This window comes from Hemibagrus wyckioides, unplaced genomic scaffold (assembly GCF_019097595.1).
Source record: "Hemibagrus wyckioides isolate EC202008001 unplaced genomic scaffold, SWU_Hwy_1.0 Contig2, whole genome shotgun sequence".
Taxonomy (NCBI): domain Eukaryota; kingdom Metazoa; phylum Chordata; class Actinopteri; order Siluriformes; family Bagridae; genus Hemibagrus; species Hemibagrus wyckioides.
Genome location: NW_026690780.1, coordinates 1202234 through 1221988, shown reverse-complemented (window position 1 = coordinate 1221988; position 19755 = coordinate 1202234). Strand labels below are relative to the sequence as shown.

Here is a 19755-nt window from a genome sequence, read left to right as displayed (position 1 = left end):
GTGCAGTTCTCATAGCCAGTGGTGGCAGCTTTTAGCCCACTGACTTTAGCTAGCTTAGTAAATGACAGTGTAAAGTTCACATGGTGTTAGAGTCCTGTGACACAGCCCTGACCTCTAACTCCAAAATATGTATAATGGGTGTAGGAAAACATATTTTTAGGTCACTCAAAAATCTATTCTAACATATAGCACTATTATACAGAATCCTCTGTATACAGAGACTCAATTTAACAACTTTTTGTTAAAACTCATTTGTGAAAACATTTGCAGCTGAAGGAAATGTGGATTACTGAGCGTTTAACACAAATACATTGTTCTTCAAATGAGAGACAAAAATTCTTTGTGCAGTTGTAAAGTTTATTGCCTCTAATATAAAGGCACTACAAAGCTATAAAAAAAAACAAAAAAAGAACATTAAGTTGATTGTTCATCTCAGAAGCATATTTGAGTTATTATAAATCCAACTATGAAAAATTGAGAAGACAGAATATAACTAGCAACATTGATACAAAAATGTGGAAGATAGTTAGCGTGCTGTCTGTTAGCTTGATGATAACATGTATTGGGAAGCGCCATAGACATGCTAACAGAAATAAGCATTGGCGTCACGACCGAATAACACGTAAAAACCAGAGAGTGAAAATGAACCATGATTCAAAAATGAATTCAGGATGTTGTTGTACTTACAAGTATATGTTTCTATGATCTAAAATAACTTTAAAGTCTGTAGTTGTGTACCGCTGACAGTTTATTGTGTCTTTCATTACAACTGTAACTCTTCACTGTTCACATACATTACTCAGATTCCTAACTGCTCACACTATTTCACACAACAGAAAATTATAGTATTAGCTATTATAAATCACACAAGCTGGCAAACTGTTAGAATATAACACATAGAGGACAAGTATTTCAATGCAAAGGAATGGAGAGAGAGAGAGAGAGAGAGAGAGAAAGAAAGAAAGAAAGAAAGAAAGAAAGAAAGAAAGAAAGAAAGAAAGAAAGAAAGAAAGAAAGATCAATTAATATTTTTTATAAATATAAAATTTGCTAATTTATTAGTGTTACTTTTTTAACAACTATTTATTATAAGTTACTTTTCACAGAAAAACCTTTGTGACATAGAGTATACTTGTTCTTCTATCATACATACTGCTGATATAATATCCTAACCCCTGCCCTGGTTACTCTTAGTGCCTAAGATAATTTCAGAGATATCATTCTGATTAAACAACACAACTGTCCACTTAACACTAAACTGTCATAAGAATAAATACTCATCTAATGTCGTTTCTTTGGTACCTGCTGTGTCAGAAACACTGAAAACTGGAAACTTATCTGCAAAACTGCCTTTACTCTTCTTTCTCTTCTTCTAATGCTATTGTGAGAACAGGAAAGTTTTATTTTTTAGATTTAAAATAGAGCTTTATTTCCTCCTTTCAGTATGTGTTTACTTAAATGTGCTCTGGACAGGTTCCCCATATGAGGCTGAATGTAAAGCCAGGATGTTTCAGTAAGAATCAACAATCTGACAACAACATTGGTGACACTGTCATGTGATGCTGTGGGGTGGAGCAATTTTGAAGCTTTATGGTGTTAACATATTAGATTACAGAAAGATCTCCACTATTTTCACTGAGCTAAGACCAGTCATCATGTTCACTGTTATATTCATGTATCTGTGGCTTTCACTAGGTGAGTTAACATTGACTTTTTGTTATTGCAGAAATATTAACTATATTATATTAAATATTAGTCTGTGTGGTGATGCAGTGTGAAAATGCAGAGTGTGGGTCTGACTTAAGTATTTCCTGTTGATTATTTAAACATTATGTTCTCTTCTCTATGACAGGTGACTCCATGGCAGATTCAATAGAGACAGATTTCCCTCATAAAGCTGTAGATGAAGGTGATGATGTTACTCTGTCCTGCACATACAAATTCAGTGGTGTTTCAGGAAACAAGTACCTGCACTGGTACAGGCAATATCCAAAATCTAAACCTGAGTTCCTTCTTTATATTGATCAAAGTGGAACTTATAATTCTGATCCTCCCCCAAGAATGTCTGTTAACGTTGATGATAAACAAGTGGATCTGATCATCTCCTCTGCTGCTGTATCAGACTTTGCTCTATACTACTGTGCTCTGAGGGCCACAGTGACAGGAAATCCAGCTGAACTGTACAAAAACTTTCACACAGTTTTGCTACATGCCCTTTTGGGGAAGTCTCTCTTTCTTTCTTTCTTTCATTCTTTCTTTCTTTCTTTCTTTCTTAAGATTTATAAAGATTTTATATTATTATAATATTTGATTATTAGTAGACAGTTCGTTCATTCATTCATTCATTCATTCATTCATTCATTCATTCATTCATTCATTCTTCTTCTATTCTTCTATAACTATTCTATTTTGGCCAGGAAACCAGAAGTTACATTAGACAGAAAGTTAAACAGAAAGGTACTCAGAGGGTCCAATTGGGACCATTTCTGAACTTCAGTGAAGCAGCTGAGGCTCTGTACAAGTTCAGGAGTTGAATAAAGTAATGTTCTGAAAATTATTATTGTCATAATTTGTGAAAAAAAAAAAAACAATCAAACAAAACCATGGCTTCTTTTTCCCAGCAGGCTTTTTTATGTGCAAATTGGGATATAGTTTTATGATTGAGTAAAAAATAAATAAATAACTAAGTTCAAACAGAAAAGACCTTGGTGTGTTAAAGTCTCTTTCCTTTCACCACAAGATGGTGGAGGCTGTTATCTTATTGTTGGACAAGTACTAGGATTCTGCTTACATCCCCCAGAGATGCTGACATTATGATTATGAATACTTTACACAATTATAAAGACTACAGCTATTCTTCAGCCTTACATAGATAATACTTTTATATATAAAAAAGTCTAGAACCAATCAGAATGTTTTAATAATCTCTGCTTGTACAATCAAGCTAATTAGTGTCATTTTCAACACATCATCAAGCCTTGAAAGGAGTTTGCTTGAATCCAGAAAGGAAACTGAACTTGTAGTAGGGCTATACATGCAATTTCTGTAAAAATGAAATGTACATGTTCACTTGCAATGGGATGTTTGTCATGAGATAATATAAATACTACACTCTTTATTTGTACACAGTTTCATGCTTAAATGAAAAATAATGATATAAAAATCCATCAATACATATGATATTGATAAAAAATGATAGATTAGAGAAAGAAAAGAGGCTGGTTTGTTCCTCACCACAGTAAAATACTCCTCAACTGTTTGTAATCCTATTTAATAAACAGGTCATTAGGTCTACACACACCTAAATTTCCATTTCCCATCCTGCATTGTACCAGACTCCACTTCCCACAATGCACACTCACTTCCACATTCATTAGTTCATTTATTTTATTGAAGTATTTTTCATGCTATCAGTTTGTGTTTGTTTACCATGTGCTCAGGAAAATTTATCCATGTGGTGCTGAATGTAAAGCCAGAAAGCTTCAGTAAGAATCAACAATCTGTCAGTAACATTAGTGACACTGTCATGTGATGCTGGGGGGTGGAGCTTCATGAATGTTTATAATGTTAATATATCAGACTGCAGAAATTTTATTTTCATTTATAAGCTCATCCATCATGTTCACTGTTATATTCATGTGTCTGTGGCTTTCACTCGGTGAGTTAACATTGATTTTTGTAGATTCAGAAATTGTTTTTAATTAGATTTAATTAGTCTTATTAGTTATGTAGTATATCTGCGTAATTTAACACTGCAATGTGTGTACTTTCATTCGTTTGTGTTAAAGCTTGACACAGGAAACCTGCTCTCCACATAGCAATATCTCTACAGATGGTATAACCACTACAGAACAATTCTGGGGTTTTTAGCAGTGACTATAACTGCCTTATTTATTAGTGCATCATTTGTTTTCTGCTCTTGTGCACAGTATTCACAGTAAAATAAAGTCAATTCAGTTTAAGTTGAACAATGGACATTGCTACAAACAAGGAGACCACTCGCGTGCGGTGCTGCGTGTGCCGCTGTCAAACCTTTATATCCTTTTATTTAGGAATAAATATTTTACAATGATAAAATAGCATGTCTGATGCAATGGTTTGTGAAGTAACAGTGTTTTTGTTCTGTGTTGTACTGGTTACTCAGTTCACTCTCACTGATATTGTTAAGTAATAATCTGTAAAAAGTTATACTACAACTGCATCACTTCCTGGGTGTGGCCTTCTAGAGACGTGTAAAGTTCAGCACATACAGCACTATTATACAGAATCCTCACAGAGCTGTGTTCAGAAATGGATCAACTATACAACTTACTGTACATAGTGAGATACATACCACTGATTCTCACTCTAGTTACAGGTAATTTTCAATCAGTTATTAATTATTACAGTGATATTTAATCAGTTAAATAATTGCATTAATTAATAAGCATGTTTGTATTAATCTAGTAATTTCTTGATTCCTTAAGTCAATATTGGAATTACAAAAAATACTTCACTGACATGTTTCTTTATATTTTTGTCACACCAGGTAGCTTTGCAGATAAAATTTGGCCAACAGATGCAAACATTGTCAGGAAAGAAGCAGAGACTGTTATTCTGAAATGTTCATATGAGGCAAGCAGTAATGGTATTTATCTTTACTGGTACAAACAATATCCTAACAGCGCACCACAGTATTTACTGTATAAAGGAGCAAGGTCAAATGAACGTTATGGGAGCACTCCTGATGATCGTCGACTAGATTCGAAAGCAAGCAGAGACTCTACTGAACTTACTATCAGAGGTCTAAAGCTCTCAGATTCTGCACTCTATCATTGTGCTCTTAGAGTAGCAGCACAGTGATACAGAGTCACTGAAAGGCTTTACAAAAACATCAACATGGTATATTAAGTTTCTAAAACCACAGAAGATGAAACAGACTCACTTTACCAACTTATCAGTTAACCACAGACACAAACAACATTTGTGAAAACATTTGCAGCTGGAGCTAATAGCCTGAAAAGAAAATGAGGGATTAACACAACTATACTTTAATTCATAAATCTACATCTACATTCATTTATTAAATCTTTCATATGTTCATGTGTTTATTCTGCATGTTCATTTGAACAGATGTGAGTTTGATCATACAGATAAAAAAAATAATAATAAAACATTAGTGACAATATTTGATTGCACATAAGGGTAATGTCTATAATCTTAAACATAATTATTTGATGGAGGGATGATGACTCTAGCCTTTTGAGCTTGTCCTCTGTTTTCTTATTTGTACTGTCATGTAAACGTTCCAACTTAAGGTGGACTGCTGACACTAAATTTCCCCTAAGTCTGAATGAGTGTGTGAATGTGTCTGTGCATTTTGTCCTGCATTAGACTGCTGTATCATCCAGGGTGTATTCCTGCATCATCCCTAGTGTTGCTGGGAGAAGCTCCAGATTCACCTGCCCAGGACAAAGCATGAATGAATGAATGAAGGTGTGTATATATAATGTATATAGACAGTTGTGGAAGTGTGACCAGGATAAAGTAGGTACTAAAAATAAACTCTGATTGAATGACCATTCATTAGGTTGCAGCTGCAGATTATGGATCTGGGGCTTGGTTTTACTGTAGTTTTAGCATACTAAGATTTGTTAATTGTCTAGTAGATGAGAAAGAGTTGCTGTGTGAGGTAAAGCAGAGTTGTCATGAATATGAATAAATATGATGTTTATTTCAAAAGATAAACACAAACTAACTAAACACTCAGGATAACAATGTTATTATGCCCACTTGGTTTTCTTCACTATTGCTGATATTGCTAAGTCCTTTAGTTTGCAAGTTAAAAACCAAAAGAACAAGTATTTTAATTAAGTTGCTTAATAATAAATTGTTGTAAAGGTTTCTGTTCCTCTGCAGCTCTTTTTCTCTATAGACAATATTCTGTTTGTGAGACCTGTATGATTGTAATTAACACCAGTGCAATCATAGCTAATCTTACTGAATAAAATCAGATGGAAAAATATTTGAAGTGAACTGGAACAGCGATTTAGTCCAGGAACTCTATGGAACTCTGTATGGGAAGGCTATACAAAGAAATGCAAAAAATACTAAATATATACATTATATTATATTAATTATAGATCAGAAGTTTATTTATTAATGTCATTAATAAATAAATTACCTTCAATTACCTTAAAAACCAAGTCTTTCTTATTTCTCCACAAGATGGTGTAGTGAGTTATCTTATTGTGGGTCAGGTGCTAGGACTCTGCTCACATCCTCCAAAGATGTAGACTCTGTTATAAATACTTCTTTGCAGAATAATATGAACTCTAATAAACATGCTTTATCACAACAAACAAATAAATGCCACAAGTCAAGACACTACTTATAAAATATAAAAAACTAAAATATTTACTATTTTATATTTGTATAAAATTGAATAAATACAATAATAGAATAATTTCTTTGTTTACTATGTAAACAGTTTCAGTAGAGTTTCCCAAACAAGGCAGAATGTTTCAGTAAAGATCAACAATCTGTCAGTAACACTGGAGACACTGTCATGTGATGCTGGGGGGTGGAGCTTCGTGAACATTTATCATGGTAATATTTCAGAGTACAAAAAGAGTTCAGAAGCTTTTAACTTTCATTCAGCTAAAATCATTCATCATGTTCACTGTTATATTCATGTGTCTGTGGCTTTCACTGGGTGAGTTAACATTGACCTTTTGTTAGTTTATATATTATGTGTTGTTTATTAATTGTGTGCTGTTAGAAATCATGATTTCTGTATGTAATTCTGGCTTGATTCTGGCATAAAGTTTTGAATTTTTCTTATTATTAAAATATGTGTTGATTTCGTGATTAATTAGTCCAAGGCAAAATACGAGTTTGACTTTTGCAGTTTAGGCTTTATTATGTAAAGTTTAAAAACATTATGTTCTCTTCTCTATGACAGGTGACTCCATGGCAGATTCAATAAAGCCACTTTTCCCTCATAAAGTTGTAGATGAAGGTGATGATGTTACTCTGTCCTGCAGCTACAAAGACTTCAGTGGTACTGTAGAGAAGCTGCAGTGGTACAGGCAATATCCAAAATCTAAACCTGAGTTCCTTCTTTATATTTATCAAAATGGAGATCTAAGTCCCAACACTCCCCCAAGAATGTCTGTTAAAGTTCATGATGATAAACAAGTGGATCTGATCATCTCCTCTGCTGCTGTATCAGACTCTGCTCTATACTACTGTGCTTTATGATTACACTTTACACTTTATCTGTTGTAAATACAAACTGCACATACCTCTCTATGCACACTCTGACATAGCCTTATTTATTGTTGTACATATTTACATATTTATCTGCAACTGTTCTGGTAGATGCTAAACAGCATTTTGTCACTATGTACCTGTACTTTGCAATGACAATAAAGTTTTATCTATCTATCTATCTATCTATCTATCTATCTATCTATCTATCTATCTATCTATCTATCTATCTATCTATCTATCTATCTATCTATCTATCTATCTATCTATCTATCTATCTATCTATCTATCTATCTATCTATCTATCTATAGATGTTAAAGGATGCCAGCCTTCTAAGGAAGTCCAGGCGGCTCTGTCCTCTCCTGCACAGAGTGTCTGTGTTGGCAGTCCAGTCCATTTTATCATCCAGCTGTACTCCAAGGTATCTGTACGTCTTGACAAACTCCACACAGTCACCGTTGATGGTCACAGGCTCCAGTTGAGGCCTGGGCCTCCTGAAGTCCACCACCATCTCCATGGTCTATGTTGTGTTGAGGTGCAGATGGTTACAGTCACACCATGCAACGAAGTCCTGTATCAGTTTTCTGTCCTCCTCCTCCTCATAGCAAGGTTGGGGATTTTTCAGGGTGGATCTGGGGCTTGGTTCCACAAGGTTTAAAGCTGTAGTTTTTTTCATTCTAGGCTGTGCTAATGGTGTAGTAGATGAGTGAAATATTACATAGCAGTATGTAGTAAATATGAATAAATATGAGTGGGCAGAGCTACATTTGGAGACATCTGAGACAGAAAATCAAATATTATTATGGTTAATGTAACTGTGTGAAGTGAAATATTGGAGCTGAAATTAATGAATGGATTAAAGTGCAGACTTTCAGTTTACTCTCACTTTACTAAACACACTCTAAGTGAAAACCAATGCACTAGAGATGTTAGAAGATGGTGTAGTGAGTTATCTTATTGTGGGCCAAATACTAGAACCCTGCTCACATGCCCAAATATGTAGACTTCTGTGATTATACATAATTCTTTGAAAAATAATATAGACTCTATCTGTTGTTCAATCCTACATACATAGTGCTAGACCTATATGTAGAATTTGCAGTTATTACATACAATATCATTAAAAATGTTTGACTTATATTTGTAATATATTTGTCTCCAGCAAGGACAAGCACATTACAGCTGCATTGAATAAAATGGGCTCTGGACAGATTCTCTCATCATAGGATAAGAAACTTTACCCTTTCTATATAAACACAGTTTCATGTTTAAATGACCAATCAGCAGATATGAGATCAAGTCAACTAGTTTTACACAGCGGTTTTATTAAGCAATGAGTTAAATGACAATAAAGAATAATAGATAACAGAATGAAATGAGCCTGGTTTGTTCCTCACATAATAAAATACCACCTCATGAAAATGTAATCCTATTTAATAAACATGCTTTCAAATACCTTATTGTCCAGACACCACTTATAAAATATAAACAATAATAAAATCAAATATTTACTCATTTTAATTATTAGTATTATTTTTTCCTGCTGTCAGTTTTTGTTTTGTTTTTTGTTTACTATGTAAACAGTTTCAGCACAGTTTCCCAAACAAGGCTTAATGTAAAGCCAGGATGTTTCACTGTCATCAACACTGGAGACACTGTCATGTGATGCTGGGGGGTGGAGCTTCCTGAACATTTATCATGGTAATATATTAGAGTACAGAAAGAGCTTTTTCATTCAGCTAAAACCAGTCATCATGTTCACTGTTATATTCATGTGTCTGTGGCTTTCACTAGGTGAGTTAACACCTTTTGTTAGTTTAGATATTATGTATTGTTTATTAATTGTCTGGTGTTATAGAAAGCATGATTTCTGTGTGTAATTCTGGCTTGATTGTGTAAAACTTTATGTTCTCTTCTCTATGACAGGTGACTCCATGGCAGATTCAATAAAGCCACTTTCCACTCAGAATGTTGTAGATGATGGTGATGATGTTACTCTGTCCTGTGAATATGAAACAAGTGCTACAGGATTCTCTCTGCACTGGTACAGACAATATCCAAAATCTAAACCTGAGTTCCTTCTTTATATTCACCAATATGGAGCTCTAAGTGATAACCGTCCCCCAAGAATGAATGCTACACTTAAAGATAAGAAAGTGGATCTGATCATCTCCTCTGCTGCTGTATCAGACTCTGCTCTATATTACTGTGCTCTGGTGCCCACAGTGACAGGAAATCCAGCTGCACTGTACAAAAACATTGACACAGTTTTCTTTCTCTCTCAAAATGTATATTTTTAATTTAGTTTATATTACTGGTAAATGTTGTATTATTTAGAGACAGCTCCTTTCTTGATGGGATGCCAGTCTTTCACAGTGCATCATGCACACACATTCACACTCTCCTTCACTCTTAGGGGCAATTTCTAATTAAATTAGAAGTGCACTAAAGACAAGCTATGGCTCCAGATATATAACATTGAACTATATATAGCATCTAGGATAATTCACTCAGACCAGTGATGAAGTAATGAGGAAATCTCCAGAACTAAGGAATGAGTTTGAGGCTTTGCAGGATATAAGAATTAGACTTCTCATGCTTTGTTGCTTCTATTGGGATGGAGTATATCTGTGTAATTTAACACTGCAGTGTTTTGTCAATTCATTTTATATGTTGTGTGTACTTTAATCTGTTTGTGTTAAAGCATTACACAGGAAACCTGCACTTCACATAGAATTATCTCTTCAGATGGTATAACCACTACAGACCAATTCCTGGAATTTTTACACAAGTGACTAGAACTGCCTTTATATATTAGTCCATCAGTTTTTTTTTTGTCTTGTGCACAGTGTTCAGTTTGAGTTAGAGAGACTCTAGCAAAAGTTTGGAAAAAGAAGAAAGTGTGAAGCAAAGACAGAATTATCTCTTAAATCTTCTGAATGGTTTAAAATATCCTGCTGTGATTTATGATCAGGCGTTTAAGCGAATTCATCTAAAGGGAATTTTGTGTGTTTAATCCCCTGATTGGACAGAAAGTATATCATGTGAATTGATAGATTTCTGAAACAACCAATACAGTTTAGTTATTGAGGTTTATCACTGTTTTCAACAACTCTTTAAAACAATAACATGCCCAAATACAAACTCAGCAACATTTCAGATAGAAATACATTTGGAGTTATAAATCCATCACACACTACCCAGTGCTGTAAATGCAATTTAAATATATGATCTAATATAAAATGATTAATACAGAACATCTGGATGACGTGGATGACCAGAAAAAAATAAACCATGTCAAGCATGTCATATAAACATACATACATACACTATATTGCCAAAAGTATTCACTCACCTGCCTTGACTCGCATATGAACTTAAGTGACATCCCTTTCCTAATCCATAGGGTTCAATATGACGTCGGTCCACCCTTTGCAGCTATAACAGCTTCAACTCTTCTGGGAAGGGTGTCCACAAGGTTTAGGAGTGTGTTTATGGGAATTTTTGACCATTCTTCCAGAAGCGCATTTGTGAGGAGCATCAGTCACACACTGATGTTGGACGAGAAGGCCTGGCTCTCAGTCTCCGCTCTAATTCATCCCAAAGGTGTTCTATCGGGTTGAGGTCAGGACTCTGTGCAGGCCAGTCAAGTTCATCCACACCAGACTCTGTCATCCATGTCTTTATGGACCTTGCTTTGTGCACTGGTGCACAGTCATGTTGGAAGAGGAAGGGGCCAGCTCCAAACTGTTCCCACAAAGTTGGGAGCATGGAATTGTCCAAAATGTCTTGGTATGCTGAAGCATTCAGAGTTCCTTTCACTGGAACTAAGGGGCCAAGCCCAGCTCCTGAAAAACAACCCCACACCATAATCCCCCCTCCACCAAACTTTACACTTGGCACAATGCAGTCAGACAAGTACCGTTCTCCTGGCAACCGCCAAACCCAGACTCGTCCATCAGATTGCCAGATGGAGAAGCGCGATTCGTCACTCCAGAGAACGCGTCTCCACTGCTCTAGAGTCCAGTGGCGGCGTGCTTTACACCACTGCATCCGACGCTTTGCATTGCACTTGGTGATGTATGGCTTGGATGCAGCTGCTCGGCCATGGAAACCCATTCCATGAAGCTCTCTGCGCACTGTTCTTGAGCTAATCTGAAGGCCACATGAAGTTTGGAGGTCTGTAGCGATTGACTCTGCAGAAAGTTGGCGACCTTTTCGCACTATGTGCCTCAGCATCTGCTGACCCCGCTCCGTCAGTTTACGTGGCCTACCACTTCGTGGCTGAGTTGCTGTCGTTCCCAAACACTTCCACGTTCTTATAATACAGCTGACAGTTGACTGTGGAATATTTAGGAGCGAGGAAATTTCACGACTGGATTTGTTGCACAGGTGGCATCCAGTTCCAGATCCATCACAGTTCCACACTGGAATTCACTGAGCTCCTGAGAGCGACCCATTCTTTCACAAATGTTTGTAAAAACAGTCTGCATGCCTAGGTGCTTGATTTTATACACCTGTGGCCATGGAAGTGATTGGAACACCTGATTCTGATTATTTGGATGGGTGAGCGAATACTTTTGGCAATATAGTGTATCATATAACTGTTTTATGCAAAGTGCGATGACTCTGCAAGTAAGACAGACACGTTAGGAACATCAACTTTTTCCTCAGATGTGGTAGTCATTTACTAGGAAAAGTCTCGCTACACTCAGAGTTGCTAATGTTATCATCAAGCGCTAACCGAATTCTGTGTGTAGTTAAATGCTAACCTGGAAAATAGCATAATGTTAAAACACCTGGCTCAAATGCCACTGAATGTTGATTTATTCATTATAAAGGATTTTTTTTTGCTAGCACTTGATGCTAAGTCTAGCTACAGTTTAACTCTGGTTGTATGGAGCGACATGTTGACGTTCCTGATAGTTCTGTCTCATTTCCACCTTCACTGCACTTCTCTCTCGTACTAAACTGTTATGTGATAGCTAGCCAAATATCCACAGCCTTTAAATTATTCCTGGTGTGCAAATTTTTACAGAGATATTCGGTTATCTTGTCTAACCATAAGCACCTTGTGTGTGTGTGTGTGTGTGTGTGTGTGTGTGTGTGAAGGTGTTCGTATGGGTGGCAGGGGGAGTACTGCAATCAGTGTATCCCATACCCCGGCTGTGTGCATGGTACCTGTGAGGAACCGTGGCAGTGTCTCTGCGACACCAACTGGGGAGGACTGCTCTGTGACAAAGGTAGTCCAGTTTCCATGGAAACGTGCACGATATTACCATATACTTTAAAGTTATTAGCATATAACTAACGCTCACATGCTAACTGATATTAATATCAGTGGATCGTTGGAGCGGGGTGTAGATCGAGATGTGATCGTGTGTGTGTGCATGTGTGTGTGTGTGTGTGGTTTAGACCTAAACACGTGTGGCACCCGGCAGCTGTGTCTGAATGTAGTAACACAGGACCCAACAAGTATCTTTCTAGTACAGCTAGATCAGCATATCTCTCTGCCCTAATCGACGATAACAAAAACAATCCTAAATTTTTATTTAGTACTGTAGCAAAACTAACTAGGAGTAAAACCACTGTAAAAAAGCACACACCATCTATATGCAGCAGAACCTTGTGCAACACTAACGTCCTCCTGCTCAACTCTGACAAGACAGAGGTGCTTGTACTTGGAGCACATGCAGCTACAGATGTGGCATTTAAAAATGCGCGCTTTTTCCCACGGTATGCCGCGATTCCGCCCGCAGTGTGCCGCGAGATCCTGCGAGTCGGCGCTTTGGTATTTAAATGCATGTGTTGTACTTCACCGAATTTCCACCAGGTGGCACATGGTACAACTCTGGCCTGAGCACATTATACAGTATAATGCAGTTCTTATATATATATATATATTTTAATACTTTAATACATATATAATAATATTTACATTTTAAATGAATATATATAAATTTACCCGTGACTGTGTGAGTGTAAAGCTGCGAAGTATTTTATGTGCTTTGTAAATACTTAATTGCGCTGGTGTTGTCCCGCCATTTGCACATAACTTGTTTTTGTTCAACTTTAAAGATGCCTGTGCAAAGATAAAAATTAAAATGGAAAACCTCTTCAGATTAAAGTCATTATAATGCAAAATTTAACTGGTAGTTATTCCAGAAAAAAAGTCAAACTAAATAAAATTGTGACAAAGTAGTAATATTTCGCAAAGAAAGTTAACACTATGAGAATAACGTAAAAATCACGAGATTCGTAGCAATACAGGATTAAATTCGTGATATTTTGAGAATAATGTCATTATTTACATTAACATGTTTAGAGTGATGAATAATATATTAGGCCTATTTGTGTATAGTGAAATTAAGGTATTAATAAAACGACTTAATGCATTAAGCTACTTTGAGAATACGCACAAAAGTGAAACTTTACTCGTTACAGTTACTCTCATTGGTTGGTGATTATTGTTTCGCGCGCAGAGAGCAGCGGAAAAAAGAATGGTTTATTGATCTACCTAAATAAATATGATATTTTAAAAATGTCAAAGAGACTGTCAAACATATTTTTTCATTTTTTAAAATCCATGAGAAAAGCTGATGGTGTGCCTGATCAAAAGAGATCCTGAGAAGATGGAACTGCACACCTTTTATCAAGATAGTGGGAGACAGAAGCAAAGCGAGTTACACCGGTCAGTAACGGAGACAGAAACCTCCACTGATCAGATAAATGATACTGAGCACAGTCCTACTAAATCGCATATGGTAGCAGCATGGACGACGGCAGGCCATGTTAAGGTGGGCTTTAGCCCCCCTAACATTTCTACTCAGCCCTCCTAAAATTCTTCCATTCTCCATAAACTCTACACCAGGAACGATTCTAGGATTTTCATTTAAGGGGGCTCAGCCCCCAATGTGGGTATAATAGTAAAAATATAATAATTAATTAATTAAAATAAAGGTTTGACTAACAGGGTAGGATGGTGATCTCCCCAATCCCCTTTAAATTTTACATAAAAACAGACTTTGGCTCCTCCCCGTCTTTCAGCGCGTTCTTCAATCCTCAGACCACGGCGTCACAGAGCGAGGATCAGAGGACGTGTGTGTGTGGGTGTGGGTGGGTGTGTGTGGGTGTGGGTGGGTGTGTGATCAGGAAGACTCGTATTTGGCTTGTTCAGTACTCAAATGTTTACCATCCTACCCTGTTAGTCAAACCTTTATTTTAATTAATTAATTTATTTATTTTTACTATTTACCCTCATTGGGGGCTGAGACCCCCTTAAATGAAAATCCTAGAATCGCCCCTGGCAAAGAGTTAAATGGCTTCAACTTGGGGCATATATACATTCTAATGTAGCGGGCGTCAGTATTTAGGAACACATATCATCTGAAATATATGATCAATATGGAACAGAATAATACACGAGACCATTCAGCAACGGATTAATGTTTATAATTGCGCTACCACCGGTTAGTGACGTCATGTTCCGGGAAAACTGAAGTTGTGTGGTTGGTGTCGGTCACAGCGGCGAGACACTGCTGGTTTTGTTCCGGAAATTATTCATTTACAAATTAAGCACTGTTTGGGGGGCGATATCCAGACTTGGACCAGGAGCGATTGCAATATTTGAAGGGATAATGGACCGGTCTTTCTTCGAGGAAGCTATCATAAAAGAAACCGCCGCCCAATGTAATCACTCAATAAAAACCTTAAAATAATAAAAATGTGGTCTGATTGCATTAAATAAAAAATAAACATTATGCAGACTCTTCAGCTTGCTCATCATTTTGGTTAGAAAGTATTAAACCGATTAAACTAACTAAAGACTAGATTGTGACATACAAAGGTGAGTTATTGTACAGTTTTATCCCCGAATTCGGCACCGTGTTCTGACAATCTAACTCATAAGAGTAAACCCTCCCCAACCCTAAAAGTCAGTGTGGGGGAGGATCTCTCAGATAGTCTGAACACCGCTCGAACCGGTTTTTACATGTAAATTACATTTAGCACCTCTTTGGGGAAGAAAGGCAAAGAGATCGCCTTAAAAACATCCTAAAACTTCCCCTAATTTAATCCACTAACAAACATCCTGCTGTCTATGTATATTAATGTATATTTAAGCTGTGAAACAATAAACAAACAATATTAAATCAGATAGTATATCAGAACTACTGTAGTAGGCGGAGGCTCCTGTAAAGCTTTTTTATATGCCATTTAATGTCAAAGAAATGCGCTACATAAACTCAGATGAATGTGGGAAGTAAGATTCAGAGTGCATGAGTTTACAGTACTGTACATAGCAGCGGGCTGCGGGAGGGAGATGCTGCAGTGATTATTAAACAGAGACCATGTTCAGATAGATAGATATATTTCATATTTAGAAGTGTTTTAGAGAATATATAAACGTGACATAAGATAATATATAAGTGCTACAGTAACGATCAAACGCGTATGATGTAAAAACTATTAATAACTGAGCCATAAAAATGTTAGAGCCATTTGACCAATCCATAAACAAATTTTTACATATTGCTATAATATTATAACAATGGCTTGAAATAGCTTTTAGGCACAATATGTTTTATCCATTTCACTCAAAACGAGTGCGTAAGTAGAAGAAGGGCGCATTTGTAGAATCTTAAGATTTTTTTTAAACGTATCCTGATGGAGGCTCGCGCTCCGTGTTCAGCTGCCTGCAGGGCAACGCGCTCTTCACGCTTCCATCACACGCAATAAAACCTCACACCAAGTTAAATATGAATTCCACACGTTTACTTTCTTTGCTGCTTGTTTTAATCTGCTTCTGAGAGAAATTCCGTGGCCAAGCACATCATTTAATGTGTTTGACTTCATGCAACAGTATTAAACTCATGCAATATAGGGATTAAGTTGTAATGTTTTATTTATTTTCACTTCATGATGCAGAAAAACTAGTTGCTATTTAGTGCTTTTGTTACCTCTAGGTTGGTGTAACAGCATGCCCAGATCCAGAACACCAGAGGGAGCCCTCACCCGAGTATTAACACACACAAACTCAATTCCGGGTCTGCTTGGGCATTTAAGCAGCACACACCCTTTGTTATACGCAAAGTATCATTCCCTCGAGATGTACCAAGCCTTTGTTGAATTACTACCTTGATATTGCTATGAACCTTGCCTGTTATTATCTGACTACGAGTTTCTGTTTTGGTTTCTAGTGTTTGCTTTCCGGTTTTTGACTTGTGCCTCGCTTTATGGTTTCCGATTTCTGCATGTGGATTTATCAGTAAAGATCTGCACATGGATTCGAACATTCCGGTCTCAGACGAGTCCTTACAATAGGATTATTGTAATGTCTTACTGTCTGGATGTACCAGTAGGAGCATAAATTAGCTCCAGTTAGTCCAGAACACAGCAGCTAGAGTCCTAACTAGAACCAGAAGATATGAACACATCACTCCTATCTTAGCCACACTACATTGGCACCCAGTCAGATTTCGCATTGATTATAAAATACTGTCACTGACCTATAAAGCACTAAATGTTCTCCCGCCACAGTACCTGAGCGATCTTTAGTCTTTTATGATCCGACACGCCTACTCTGTTCAAAGGGTGCAGGTTATTTGGTAGTACCTCAAGTAGAAACCACACAGTTATGGAACAGCCTTCCAATTAGTGTTCAGGATTCAGACACAGTCTCAATGTTTAAGTCTAGGCTGAAGATGCATTTGTTTAGTCAAGCTTTTAATGTATAGTTTTCTTAAGTTAAGGAGCAGATCTGGAAGGTCAGTCGCTCAGGTTTGCTGACTGTGAAGTGGTTGGATGCTTTATGTCCCGGGAAGCCTTCATGTCTGTCACCTTCAGGCTCTCCCTTTTAGTTATGCTGTCATAGCTAGTCTTGCCGGAGTCTTTAAACATCACATGATCAGAAGCATACTTAATATCTTATTAATCTTAATATCTTAATATCCTATTTTCCAGCTTCCGGTGTGACCACTGCCTCTACCCCTGGTCAGAGTCTTGTTGCTTGGTGGTGCTCACTGATGCTGTGGATGGATCTGTGTGGACAGCCTGACCCAGGAGACAGCCATGGACAGAGCCACTTGGGGACTTTCACACCATCACAGATCTGCCATTACATCTGTCAGCTTGAGACAGCAAGGAATTAGTGTCTTTAATGACCTCAGAAACTACAGTGACCTAATAGTTCCTCATGAGCCATTGATTGCTGTTGTAAAAAGGACATTAATCAGCTACAGTTACATTATTTACTGTCCAGTGTCACCCAAATGAGGATGGGTTCCCTTCTGAGCCTAGTTCTTCTCAAGGTTTCTTCCTTATATCATCTCAGGGAGTTTTTCCTTGCCACCGTCACCACAGGCTTGCTCATTTGGCATAAAATAAAATAGGGATAAAATAGTTTAATAATTTAATTTAATCATTTTTTATTTTTTAATTATATAAAAAATAGCTAACATTAGCTATGTCTGTTTATAATAGTAGCTTGCAGAGTCAAATGCTGCACTCATACAGTAGTTCAGAATTATCAGCTAACAAAAACACAAAACCTCTTGTTACCTATACAGCCTGAATACAAGTATAGCTTTTCTATTTAAATAAAGTAAAATACATACTTGGAAATGTACTTATTTTCAAAAGTTCAAGTATCAAAGGGTAAAGTATTGTGAGTTATTGTGTCCTTTGGAGACAGCCCTGACCTCTAACTCCGAAAGATATGTTTCAGAGGTGAAGTCAGATGCAGTGGGTTGATCAGCAACAGTGGAATAGTTCTGTGTTGTATTAGTGACTCAGTTCACTGTCACTGATACTGTGAAGTGATGATCTGTGTAAAATTATGCTCCAACAGCATCACTTCCTGGGTGTGGCCTTCTAGATCCACTGCAACCCTGACCAGGATAAAGCAGTTATTGAAGATGAATGAATGTAGGTGTATATTGACAGGTGTGGGAGTGTGATCAGGATATAATTCAAGATATAACATAGTTTTCTAATGAACTGATATTAAAGAAAATAGTCTCACTGCTCTGCATTTATTGAGTGTATAACACATTCTGCTCATTCAGTCACTCAGAATAAACTGTTTAATGTAGTCACACTGAGCATCTTTAAGTAGATAAACATAACTATTAGATGAACACAAATTAAATCTATATTAGTTTCTGGTTGTCAGTGAAATATGGTTATAGTAAGAATGTTCTTTTAACTGAGAGAATTGTTGGAGAAAGTTTCTGTTCCTCTGCAGATCTTTTTCTGTCTAGATGATATTCTGTTTGTATCTCCAATCCACTTACTGATGTTTTTAGAATGTGACAGGGAACTGGATAACCTGGAGAAAACACACACAGGACTCAAGGAGAACACCACATAGAAATTATCCATGTGTACTTCACATCCCAACCTGTCAACACCAAGGTACATGTAGGTACACTGCATGGCCACAAGTATGTGGACATCTGACCAAGGAACCCACATGTGCTTGTTGAACATCCTATTGCAAAGTCATGGCCTCCTATTTCAGATATGGGGGTCAATTTAGGCATCTTTATATTTTTGGCCATATAGTGTATTCATGATTAACACCTACAGTCATGTCCATAAAGATTAGCTGATTACAGTGGTATTGATAAAAGTAAATCTAAATGTATATGAAAGCCACAGGGAGGAGGTAAGACACCTAAAGCAAATAAAACACTCAGTTTACCAAACACACACCAAGTGAAAACCTTCATTCAAATCAGCAAATGTCATGCACACATACCAAACACCTCTCTCCTGTGAGGCTTAATGGCTTTCTGGCATCTTTGATAGTATGACCAAGACCAGCAGAAGATTTTCTTCTCACTTTAGTGAAATGCCTTAGAAAATGTTCTATGAAATAAACAACCAAATATGAGTGAAAATGAGATTAAAGTGTATACTTTCACCTTTAATTTAAGAGTTTTTCATTCAAATCGGGTGAACAGTGTAGGAAATACTACACCTTTTTTACTAAGCACAATGATAGTCCACCATAAAATCCCATCAGTTTGTCAGTTTTCTGCAGAGACAGGAGACTAAACCTCGCCTCTTCTATCATCACTACATTCACGGAATTCACATCCACATTCAGCATCCTGTGCAGTTTCTTTTACTTCAGCTGAGCCTTACCAGGAAAATGAATTTAAGAAATCACCCACTTTGTACATGTTTTATCAGAATTCATCAGTACAAATTGGGGCAAAGTGGTAAAGAAGTAGAGAAAACAAACAAACAAACAAAACCTTGTTGTGGTATAGTCATTCTCCTTTCTCCACAAGATGGCGTAGTCAGTTAGCTTATTGTGGGCAAAGGACTAGGTTCCTGCTCACATACCCCAGAGATGTTGATGTTGATTGATAAACTACTTTTATATCCTGGCTTTATTAAGCAGATGGCTATATTAATTATGTTCAAATGAGTCAAATGACAAGAGAAAGAAAAGAGGCTGGTTTGTTCATCACCTCAGTGAAATACCCTCCAAACTG

General features: G+C 36.9%; 1 long non-coding RNA gene across 1 annotated transcript; it reads left to right on the top strand.

Annotated features, from left to right (window-relative positions):
- The first annotated feature begins 12358 nt into the window (after positions 1–12358).
- Positions 12359–18341, top strand: LOC131350002 (uncharacterized). The gene is made up of 2 exons (XR_009204125.1): positions 12359–12495; positions 17213–18341. It is a non-coding gene; the product is annotated as an uncharacterized LOC131350002 (long non-coding RNA).
- The last annotated feature ends 1414 nt before the right edge of the window (positions 18342–19755 follow it).